A 12,651-nucleotide genomic window follows, 5' to 3' on the forward strand; every position below is an offset into this window, starting at 1 on the left:
ATGTTAAATTGACGGTTACATGTTTTACTTGGTGTGTATTTTGTTCCAAAGGATGTTGTTCTACTCGTTGTCTCTTTCTAGGTAAAGTTCAAGAAATGTGCGTGGTGCTGGAGGTCATATTGAGAATTGGCACACAAAGATTCTGCTTGGTCTTCGAGACTATCTCCCTCCCTATTTTCCAAAGGTGATCGCTTTGACTGCGCGACTTCTATTCTTACTCCACACTTTGCGTACATCTGTACAAGAGCTTGCACCTGAGACATAGTTTAGCCAAATTTCTTTCTTAGTCTGTCAACGTGACTTTATTCCTTGCGATTTTGCATGCTCGAAATAAGAAGTTAATCGCAGTTCCCGAATCCCGAAGGCATCCCCGCACCCTATGTTGAAATTTGCGCGCTTTTCTACATTCTTCATTCTCCTATAGAACACATCGTTAGTAGCCACTCCTGTGGTATTGGATTCATTTGAATGCACCATCGATAAGAAAAGCTGCGAAGTATGCAAGAGCAACATCAGTGCTCAAGCTACAGATGCCATCCCGCTGATTCAGACGATTCGCCCTGCCTCCGAGCAACGTGTGGCAAGCATTTATCCTATAATTGTTTTGTGTTCAGCACGATAGGAAAGCGGACGCTGCCGCAGCAGTCTTTATTTGCACTCCACTGGAAGTACTTCATTAGTGTTCGAAATGGTATGCTCAAATCCATGGAAGAATACTACATGCAAACACTATTGTGAAGCGCTGGTTTCTTCTTGTTTAGCAGGGAAGACCCAGTTGAAAAAAAAAATTCAATTGACCGGTCGCTCGATTCGCATGCAGAGTCCCCCCCCCCGAGAAAACTTGCGAGCACTTAAATCTGCAAGGACTACTTAGGTTATAGGGAGATCATCAACTAGGTCCCGACATTTTTCTTTATCAAGCGAGAAATGACGGCTATGTAGAGAAAGCAAACACTTAGGAGCTTATCTAAAAGCACAGCTAGATCTGCAAGTGCCTCGAGGCTGTTTGGAGCCCAACGCAACGAGTATTCTCGCAATCAGCCGTGCATACGCCATGTCCATACCTGAAGTTTGTGTGGCGAATGCTCCTGCGTAGGACCTCTTGCATGATGTTCAACTGAGCTCGGCGTTGACCAGTACGCATTCCGAAGTTTGCCGGCCTGGACGGCGAAAGAAGATCGACATTCGAAATTATTATGAACTGGGTGTTTCCGCGAAAATAGAAATAAGTTCGTTTCAGACGCCTTTAGATGAGAACTCATTGCGGACAATCAATTGAAAACTTTCATTATTGCTCTTCAAGGTTGCTAGAGACTGTGATCGCGCCAATAGTTTGGGTAGCAGTTTAACATGCACTACTAATTATTAAATTTATCACTTTAAGGCTCAAGGTGTAGTAGCGCAAGTAAATTAAGGTATTTGCGTAATTAAAAACGTGCAATTTTGATATACGTCTATACTTTACAAAGCAACAATGTGTCTCTCATTTCGCGCTACGTTTACGTGACTATCCTTGCTCGTCATATGTGACAGCCGTGTCAACAACTGTACACGCACACGAATTAAAGCGCCTTTTTAATTTCTTTAACGAATTTATTTTAAACATAAAACATTTTTGTCTTTTCATATTTCGAGATGATGGAGAAACAAGAAAAAAAGCCATTGAATTTATTCCTACAGTATACTATATACAGTAATATGCTGTTTTATACTTCTGTAGCTGTTTGTGGAATGGTTTTGTACATGTTAATAATTAAGTCACCGAACTCTCCCGATCTGTTGGATGCTTGTATAAAATTGCGCACTTAATACCTATCTTGCTGAGACATAACATATGTACTTCACTTCTCGACTACAGATTATCACTCGGTATGCTGTAATGGGGCACCAAATAAAACTAACAGCAAAAGGGTTCTATAAAAGAAGATATTGCGCATTTATGAAAACTGTCAGGAACCATATTATGAACTGTGCAGATTACCATCATTTTTTAAGTAGACGATGCTCGAAGTGAATGACATTTGTGATTTTAAAATACTACAGCACATACATAAGATGGCACTATATATACTGGAAAACATTAACGAAGGTCACTAAAACGGACACTAAACGGACACTAAAAACACGGACTAATTATGGTAAGCAAACAGCCAGCTGCGAAGTACTAACAGTCCCAAATAAGGTAGAAGATACCATTGATTTAAATATGACTATAAATGCATTCAAAAACCACGTGAAGGTATCGTTACTAAAGCAGTGTTTCAGAGAGTTATTATTGCAATATAATATATATAAATCGCTCTGTTTTTCTTTTTTTTTACGTGGATAGATACGCATTCATCGTCACGTTGCATTTGAGTGTACTGTTCTGTTTTACGTGTGCAAGCTGTGCTTTACTGTTTGTCGACAGGGTCAGAAAAAGAGAAACGAGGGAAATGGGGAACATTTATTATTTCGCCGTCTACTTTAAGAACCAACTGCAGCCCAATAATTTTTCAAATTCTATTGTAAGTTTTTGTGCAAACTCCTATACAAACTGTGAAAATATGTAACGTTATGTGTGTTCTCTCGCTGCCAATGAACTGCCAGGAGATGATGTATAATACAGGCGTAGTTTGCAGGTACAGGAGTCCCTGTCAGGCGCTGCGCGCCTTTTGCTCCTGCACCTTTGTTGAAATTAATTCTATTCAAGTAGAAAAGAAACACTCATTCATTCATCTAGCGCGCATATTTTTGCTCCAAAAGCTGTCGCTCTGCTTGTTGTCTCTATCTAAATAAAATTCGTGAAGTTCAATGCCAAGACTATGTTAGTTACACTTGCATTAAGCTGTTTCAATCGCAGATATATATTTTTTTATAAATGGTTGCCCCGCTAGGCTGATGGGTGTTCCTGTTACTGGAATCTGCGCATGTTATATTTCTCTATATATTTCTACGTGTTGCCGTGATAAATCAGTTGAAAGAAAGCACGTTGTCGTCAATTCGTGTTCTGTTCCCCTGTCCAAATCCTTTATTACTGTTCTTCTGTGCTCATTCTTGAGAATCAGTGCAACAGCTCGGCGTCGTGTAGGTTGGGCTAAAACCCTAAGGCTGAATGCTTGTTGTAAATAAAATAGCACGACTATCGTCGCCATGCGCGAGCTTCGAAATAAAACAAGTTTTTATTTCTCTGAATGAGAGCTCTAGTTAATTTACCCACATTTCATTTCTTGACCTTAACGTTTAATTTAGTTCACAGGTCAACAAAGGCTACCAGTGCCCAAAAATCCTCAAACTGGAGTTTTTGTCTACTTGATTAAAGCAAGAAGTAGTAAATTGCAGGAGGCTTACTTCGGATGAATGAGTGCGTTGACCGATGGTGTTAAAGGGAAAAAAATTACGATAGCGACACCAAAAAGTTGCCGTCACTCTTCCTGCTCTCGTTGCTGCTTTATGTAGCTGCAGCTTGCACTAGGTTGAGGTACAGCTAACACGAACAGCCATTTATGCCTTCAGTCAATAGTGGTTTTTGACGGACAGCTACGCTAGAAAGACTTCCAGCCCGTGCACTTCAAAACGTTTCCCTCTAAACCCCCTTCAGATATAATCTGACTGAATGTTCAGCACTTCAACAATGAGGATCGTGTTTTACTCGTTTATAAATACATCGTCAGGGTAACGTCCCTCGCCTTCACTACACAACGTCGGCCCACCCTTACCTCACCACTAGAGAGTGAGGGCAGATGAGGGTGTCGAAGGCCCTCGTGAGAGTGTGCTTGTCTGGTGGTGAGACAAGACGTGACGAAACAAGCTAACTGTAGTACGACTTACGGTTCGCAGCTACTCCTTGCAAGGCAGCCTCTGAAAAAAGAAAAAGAAATGATAATATTGTGGTCATCTCGATGTACATGTCTGCTCTCTGCTCGAGAAGACATTGTTGTAAAAAAAAATAGGGTCCAGTATCTTGGGAGTAGCAACAAGCTTTCAGGACTATATATCTAGTCGTAGTGGAACTTGAAACATAGCGGGGAGCCTTCAAAAAGTTGAGGAAACCAAAACGATAGAGCGATGTAAAGATCACGCAGATCCAACGCACATGTTGGCGCCTGTGTAAAGCAAAGCTTTCGTGAAGTGTTTGCCTGAAGCTTCCTATAAAGAAATAAAGGAATAAATTATCATTGATAAAATTCGTATTATAAATATAAATAACGATTTTTAAATAATTATGAATATTGAAAATAAGAGGTAATGTATTTACAGCAGCCTCAGGAAATGCGGCAAAAGTACGCAGTTCTCCTGATTGGACCGAACTAACAGCTTCTTATACATTGCGCAGTACTAACAAATTCCCCACTGCGCAAGATATAGCGGACTACAGTGGTATACAGTACCGTAAGATGTACACAGGGGCAAATACAGATCGAGATGCAAACAATTTCTAATTATATATCAACTATACAGACAAATGAAAGAAAGACCTGACACAAACCGTCGTACGATGACACTCGACGAAACTGCGATTAGCACTGAATCAGATCGACGACACCCTCAAATGCGACCGCAAAAACGTAATGCATGAATCCTGTACTGTCACTGGGTTGTGCAGCGAGACTAGTGGGGAAAGTAAACGTCTCCGCAGTAGAGAATAATAAGAGGCAAATGTAATTTAGGCAGAACAAATGTAGGCGAACGACAAACAAAGGAGGCGTATAAAAGCAAATTCCCAGCAGGGGTTCTGAAAGTTTGGTAATGTGAATTCTTTGTGGTTTATCTTTTCCTCTTCTTTTGTTAACATAGCCAGGACATTGGAGAATATAATGACCAGACCTTGATGCAATCCACTGCCTCGTTCCAAAAGGGACGCTTTTTGAATTCATTCATGCTAATTCCTGGTCATGCTATAGAGCAGGTATAGAGAATACTGTTCCACTATGTGTTTAGTAAACGCAGTGGAACACTTCTACAATAAACGAAATCACCTGCAAAGCAAAATATTTTATGTGCCCTTGCCGTTTCCTGTCTTGCATACATATTGTGAACGCCTGTACAACAAAGAAATTGACACCCCCTGGGTGACGAATGTGTTATTTTACAAGAAATGCTTGTAAAGATAAGTGCCTTGCACTACACTCTAGATTTTCTGTCCTCAACACTGAGTGAGACTACTAGTGTGTCCGCATTTGTGTAGGGAGAACATGGAAGAGGTAATTGTTTTTTTGCCGGGACGCAAACAAACAAGCACAAGGACACACACACACACACACACACACACACACACACACACACACACACACACACACACACACACACACACATATATATATATATATATATATATATTCCTACATATAGCTGCCAGAGCTAGGTGTCCACTGCATTGCTTCGTAGCTTTAGGACCAGTACGACTGCCAGAATTTTTCCGCAATGCTAATAAATCATTAAAAAATATGCGAAAACAACAGATTAATTCCAGAATTAGCAGAATTTGTCTTTGTCTACATGCTAAGCGTCTATTGCAGCTGAGCTGATGAGACTGTCGCCTTTTTAAAGACAAAGTCGTCAACTTGATTAGTAAGTACACACCTGAAAAATAAATTTCATATGAATCTGGCTTGCTGTGATTTACTTAGCTCACCCTGATAATAAAGTTAGGGCATATAACTGGCGTCAACAGGTGATCCTCTATGTATCTGGGGATGTGAATGGTATGTTGTTTACCGACAAGAACTGCTGCAGCGTACTGATGGGAATGCTCATGAGATTACTCGGCCGATCGACAGTGCAGTATTACATAGTGCGCAGGTGTGGAGGAAATAAAAATATAAGAACTGGTATTTCTTTGTGCGAAAAATATGACAGTTTTGAAGCGTGTGGCCCCGTCGCTATGGCGATGTGCCGTAGAGTTTGAGCTAGCGCATACGATTTGGGTTCGCGACAGCCATTATGCGAAGCGGGCGAAATGCAAAAATGCCTGTGTGCTTAAAGGGAAGCTGAAACGGTTTTCAATTTCTATGAATTGCTGGGATTGGGAACAGACCTAATAATTCACGGTTCCGAAATTTTTTTTTTTCGTTTTGTTAATATAACGGGCGGAAATCGCTTTCTAAATCACCCGCGCGGACACGCCCCCATCGCTTCCCGGAGCGCCGGGTGGGGACGTTGGCAGAGGAGAGAACCGGCGAGAGTGACGTCATGGGCGGAGACCGAGCCAACCGAGCTGCGGACCGGCGTGCTGACATGTGCTGGCATGCCTCTTTCCGTCCTGCGCTTTACTGAACGACGCTACGAGAGATCTGCCGCCGCCGCCGCCGCCGCCGCTCACGTTTGTTTTGCGATTTTCGTAAACTGTTCTTTCCTTCTATGCTGCGTGAGTGCCTACAGCCAAGGGTGCCCAACATGCCCTCGTTCTGTGCAGCATTCGGCTGCGCGAACACAGGCGGGCGAGACGATGTGGTGTTTCACAAATTCCCGAAGGAAAAGAAGCTTTCTGCGCAGTGGGTACGTGCGGTGAAAAGAGATAAGTTCGTGCCGACGAAATCAACTGTGCTGTGCTCGGGCCATTTCCGCGACAGTGACTATCATCGGAGCTTGACAACGATGCGGGCAATCGGTATTCCAATTAAATCGGCACGACTGAAGCCCGGCGTTGTTCCGCGTTGTTCCGCATCACTCTTTTTCCATTGGCTATATCATTTTCACACCTGTGTGTAAACTTCTTGCCTTGTCCAGCCGGTTCGACTCCTTTCTGGGCAAGTGCCACTTCCAGTACTGCCCTGCTGAGGCACACAGTCCTGAATTGTCTTGAACTTGTTGCGCACTGCGTGCGCTTCTGTTTTTTCCTAATCTCTTGCACCTCCTGGCAGCACAAGCAGTTCTCTTCATCTTCCATCAATACGCAGCACATGCAGGTGCACCTAGTTTAATGAAAGCGTGATTAGGCCCACATTGATGCACTGGAGAAATACGAACATTTGCAGCCATTAACGTCTGGTAACACAGCTTTAGCGTAGCCGGATAGCCTTACGACAAATGCGAAAACGCGTTGTTGCTAGCGTTGCTATACTCCGTTTCATACATCAAGTGCAACGCTGTGGAGGCTTGAGATACTTCTTGCAGTGGCTGCGTTCGCACTTAGAAAAAGTTCGGTGTTTCTTGACCCGATTTTTCAGAAAGCTTTCCCTATATAAGCTCAGTTCGGAATGAAAATAAAAAAAGAATTTACCCATAGAAACCATCCGTGTACTTATACGGCTGCTAACACGTTCTTTTAAAAAAATTTTCTTTTCGGTATTTTTTAATTGCAGCCCGTCGCGGCAGCTTCACGTGCATGCTCGCGCGAGCAAACGCCGCTGGCACGCTGCGAAGCATAGACGGAAACGCGCGCAGTAATAAATTTTGGTGACCGGACTTCGAGCGTAGCTTCCACAGCGATGCACCTGAGGTATCAAATGGAGTGTAGGCTTGCCTAGTGACATTTGACGTACGGTTCAGTTATCGTGTTTACCACACGGCGGTGCTAAAACTGCCTAATATCTTTATGTCAACACTAGCATGGAGCACGCATACCGATTCTTGATCGAGCCGCACTCGCAAAGTCGTCGAACCATAGTATGAATATTGCACATATAATACCTCTGGTCATCTCTGAATGTGTATGATAAGCAACTCCCATGACTGTACCTCACAGCACTGCATGTGCGCGCTTTGAAACGCGGCACTTATGTTCGCGATCGTGTATCAACGCTGAAAAAACCACGGGACTTTAGACAAGCAGCGGCAAGGTGCTTGACATCGCGGAATTGCACCCGTGTAAATCTAATGAGAAGTTAGTGCTTCGGCATTCTTCCAGCAGCATGTTCCCAGTGACACATTAGCGCATTTTTTTCCCGTCATTGCAACGTGCAGCTACATGAAAAAAAAAACATACGTACGAGCTAAGACTTCCAGCGCGCGAGAAGGTGCACACATCGCTCTCGCTGTTGGCGCACTCAATATCGTCGTTGACTCTGTTGCCGCCATCGTTTTGCGTATCGACTGTGGGTTCAAACATGTACGGGGACAATACAAGCTGTCGGAGACAGCGAGAACGTTCCATCTTGCAACTCAGCTATGAAGCCAGAACAGCAGAACCGCGTGCTACCAGAGAGAAAGGAATGGTGCTACGCATTGAAACGGAGACATGCGGCGGCGCCGACCGGCGACTACCGCCAACGACGTCACAGCGGCCCCGACCAATCACGGGCAACAGCGGTGTTCGCGCGATGCCCTGAGGCGCTGGTGCGCGTTTTCTTGGAAAAACAGCCGCTTGCGTTTGTTTCCGCCCTTTTTGAACCAGATATTCGTGTTCAGGGGACTCAAAACTGTAGAATGCCGCAAAGAACTCATTTTTTTCGAAAAGTGTTTCAGCTTCCCTTTAAGGTCAGATAAATTTTACATAATCGCAAGTGGTCAAAATTATTCGCGAGTCTCCCAATACGGCGTGCCTCGCTATGACCCCCTGGTTTTGGCACCTTAAGTCCCATCATCATATATATATACATACATATATATGCGAATAATTTTGACCACTTGCAATGATGATAAATGACCTCGTTTAGAGTTACCCGGCGTTCCGACGCAGAAACTCGATACAGTAGTCGGTTAATAGGCGTAGCATCAATAGTAAGAATCCGATGCTTGAGCGTGAGCGTCTGGCCTTAAGGGCGATCGTCGATGTCGAAAATATCTCGGTAGGACGATAATACTTGGCAAAACTCTTCAGCATGCGCCGAGGACGGGTCCGTCGCAACCATTTTCTTTATATTGGGATCGGCACCCGAGGCTGGCGCGACGGGCCTGCCAAGCTCGCGAGAACCATCGGTCGATAACGCTGCCACGTATTGGTCGCCGAGACAATCAACGGTGGTAGAATGTGATTTGCCAGTCCAAAGTTACAGACAGGCATGCGAGTGCGGTTCCCAGTAATCTTCAGTATACTGTGAGGCACTGTAACATCATACCTTATTGGAATGTCGAGCAGAGGAGTGACGAGGTACTCGCCATCAAGAACTGGTGGGAAACACTACAGTTCAATGTAGGCTATTGACTTTGGCTGCAGGCGAAGAAAGCCGGTGGGACGTAAGTGGCAGTGGGGTATGTCAGAAGGTTCTGCGAGCATCGGCAACTCAAAGCGAAGGGTACTGGAAGAGCAGTCAATAAGAGCAGAATGTGCGGAGAGAAAATCGAGGCCGAGAATGAGGTCGTGGGGGCAATGAGCAATTACTGTGAAGGGGAGAGGAGTGTGGCGGCCGGCGATGCTGACGCGTGCCGTACACATGCCGATGATAGGCGCAGTACCGCCATCCGACACGCGGACGACGCGTGCCGACTGTGGGGTGAGGAGCGTGTTCTGTCGTCGTCGGAAGGCAGCACTCATAATTGAAAGATGTGCTCCTGTATCGATGAGTGCCATGAAAGAAGGTTTCAGTTCCGGGGTTACGTGAGCAGAGGATTTCAGGGCAGGGTCGACAACGCAGCTTTACCTCCAGAAGCTGCAGTGCCCAGTTTTCCGGCTGGATTTGGGAGGCGATAGGCGGCGAAGAGAAGCGACGGGGTTGGGGGGAATGAGACTGATGGCGTCGAGGTGAGGACGAGCGGCTGTACCGAAGGTTCGGAGCAGGAGCATCAGCGGCAGTGGATTCATGGCGGCTGGTATAGGGAAAGGAAGGTCCAAAGGTGCGGGAATGAGCGGCGGCGTATGTCCGAGGAGGTGGTGGCTATCGGTTGCGGCAGTGACGAGCGATGTGGCCGATGCGACAGCAGTGGAAGCAGATCGGCCGGTCATCAGGGGTACGCCAGTCGGACGGGATGCGGCGAGATGTCACGGAAAAGGACTGCTGAGGACGAGCAGGGCCGCTAGAGAACTGGGGAACGCTGGGTTGACACATGGAACACGCGGAGCTCAGACCCATGTTCTCAAATTCCTGTCGGACGACGGCCTGGATCATCGGAATGGTGGTTGCTGCCGGATCGGGAGGCGTCGTAGAGAAAGCTGGCGAACAGGTGGCCTCGAGTTCGCGGCGAACAATACGGGTGACGCCGTCACAGGTGGTGGTCTGACCTGGTCGACCCTCACGTGCCGACATCGCAGCAGTGTTGGGTAGCCGCGTGACGTGGTGTGTGATACGGCGGCTCTTAGCTTGTTCAAGGCGGCGGCATTCTCTGATGATGGCGACGATTGTCGAGACGTTGCCGAAAACAAGCAAATTGAAGCGTCGTCGGCGGTGCCTTTCAGAATATGTGACACTTTATCGGCTTCGGACATAGCATTGTCAGCTTTGCGGCATAGAGCCAAGACGTCGAGGATGTAGGGAACGGGCGGCTCCGTAGATGACTGAACACGAGACGCAAGAGCCTTTCTCGCGGCAGCCTTGCGCCCAATGGGGTCGCCGAAGAGTTCCCGTAGCTTCTCTTTGAAATTGACCCAACTGGTTATCTCGTCACCATGCGTTTGGTGCCACATGTGTGGAGTGCCGCCGAGACAAAAGATCAAATTGGCGAGCATAATCGTTGGGTCCCACCTGTTATTAGCACTGGCGTGTTCATAGAGTTTGATCCAGTCGTCAACATCCTGGCCCTCCAGGCCAGCGCACACCTGGGTCGCGATGTGGGGCGACCGTGACGATTGGAGCAGTGGGACAAGCCGAAGCCGTTGCAGATGTGGGTGCGTCACCGGGAGGCATGGTGACAAGCTCGGTGTGCCGAACATTTATGAGTTCCGTGGTGAGGACGGGGATCGCTGACCTCCACCAGAATGTTGCGTGTGGAAAGACACACACAGAAGAGGCTATTTACAGGCTATTTACAATGGAGCCAAGCGCACCGACCAACTTCGTCGTTCATCGTCGTTTCTTGAGCATCGCTCGATAGTATCGTAATAATATCATTCGGTCTGTCGATGACAACCATTGCGTGACTTCGCACTCCGCTCGTCGTGGTCTCTCACACTTTGCTAGTAATTAAACTGTGCAGGCTCAGTACTGATACTAACACTACGGGCTCAATTGAATGCTGTCTGTGGAATTCTACAATGTCTTCCAGTCCCGAGAGCCACGAAAACGAACACTAATGCATTTTTATGGGTCAAGCATATAAAATAGGTGATGCAAAATTTCTTATTCAACCCTATTAGATGCGCTGCACCACGAAGCGAAGGTGTGTCCAACACATTTGTGTCGCAAAAACCTAGCGTAACGCTAGCGTCGCGCGTTCTTCCCTCGGACTGATGCCTACTGGCGAATTGCGGAAGTCCCCATCGGATGCGTTGTCATACCAGCAGCAGAGGCAAGGTGGACCGCACTATTACATGATATGGGGTGGCAATGTGTGTAGTAAAAGAGTAACTAAGTCAATATTAGAGTCGCCTTTTGCAGAAGTACGACGGTAGACCTGCATAGGACTTCAATGAAAAGAAGTTCATGCAGTCGGCGTGCTTTTATTGCTCATGAAAAGATGCACCCTACTCTACTTTATGTTAAACATTATGAAAAGGAGGCTTCGCATCGAGCAATATAAAAATTAAAAAATAAAGTTTCTTTCAGAGCGCTGTAGCGGCTATACAGTCATACCCAGAAAGGAAGTGTTCAGCGTCGCTAAACATCATAGGGAGAGTTTCATATTTTAAGTAAAAAAATATCGCATTCAACTTTACACATCACGAGAAAACATTTCTTCAAAGCAAATTCTGTGTTTCCACTTATATGCTCAAGGCTATATGATGGACGAAATTCTAAAACGCTAGGTGCTATAGAAGGCGTACGACTGTGCGAGTATACGTTAACAGTATTTGTTTCTGTTCTGCCACTTCACCAAAACTATTGTATGGAAAATTGTATGGCAGGAAATAAACCTGTCTGACGCGCTAAACTATTGGACGATGAGACGATAGCTCGAGCAATGAGCGAAATACGCTATGTTCATACCTGCAGTTTATGTGGCCAATAATTCTTTGTAGGAGCATCTCCGTTGCTCTGTTGAGCTCGACGTCACACAGTGCACAATTGTGGGACCGATGCTGTTTGCGCAGTGGGCCTAAGAAAGAAGAACAGAACACGAAGTTATTAGGCATTTGTTTTTCTTACTTCAGAGTTGCACACCTTGGTTTGTTGCAGTCGATGTATTTAACTGAGATCCGAATAGCAAAGAAAACATTACAAATACAAAAAAAAACAAAGCGGAAGTTTTATAATTATGTAGACAGTTCAACTCTAGACGGAAGCCATTCCGGCGGTTTGGGTACCAGTTCAGAAGCTATACTATTGAAGTCGTTTTTCCTACAGGCAGTTTGGATAGTATAACTGAAATGATTTTACACTTAATGACATATTTGTAATTTGTTTTTATGTCGTTTCTTGCGGCAGTGTTTTTTTTTTCTAAATGCAATTGTTTATATTCTGGAACTTGTGGGCGCCGTGTTAATCATGGATGCACACATTGTTGCTTATCATCTATTTGTTAAAATATGGTTGTGTGTGTACATGATGGCGAAAATTGCATTTTTTTCCCATTTATTCAGTTTCAGTTTATTGATGCATGTGAAATGTTTTACAGAAAAACTAACTTTAGGAGGTCCCATAATCAAAGACTGGGGAGGGACCTCTTACAATAATTTCATAGAAGAAGTACACTAAACCG

General features: G+C 45.3%; 1 long non-coding RNA gene across 1 annotated transcript in view; it reads right to left on the minus strand.

Moving 5' to 3' along the window:
- Positions 1–907: 907 nt before the first annotated feature.
- LOC142558017 (uncharacterized) overlaps positions 908–12,651 on the minus strand; it is a 32,688-nt gene continuing 20,944 nt past the window's right edge. The window contains exons 4-6 of the long non-coding RNA XR_012822919.1: positions 11,940–12,048; positions 3,811–3,840; positions 908–1,160 (exon numbers count right to left, since the gene is read on the minus strand). This is a non-coding gene — a long non-coding RNA (uncharacterized LOC142558017). The remainder of the gene's footprint in view (positions 1,161–3,810; positions 3,841–11,939; positions 12,049–12,651) is intronic.

The sequence above is a fragment of the Dermacentor variabilis genome, chromosome 9 (genome assembly GCF_050947875.1).
Source record: "Dermacentor variabilis isolate Ectoservices chromosome 9, ASM5094787v1, whole genome shotgun sequence".
Taxonomy (NCBI): domain Eukaryota; kingdom Metazoa; phylum Arthropoda; class Arachnida; order Ixodida; family Ixodidae; genus Dermacentor; species Dermacentor variabilis.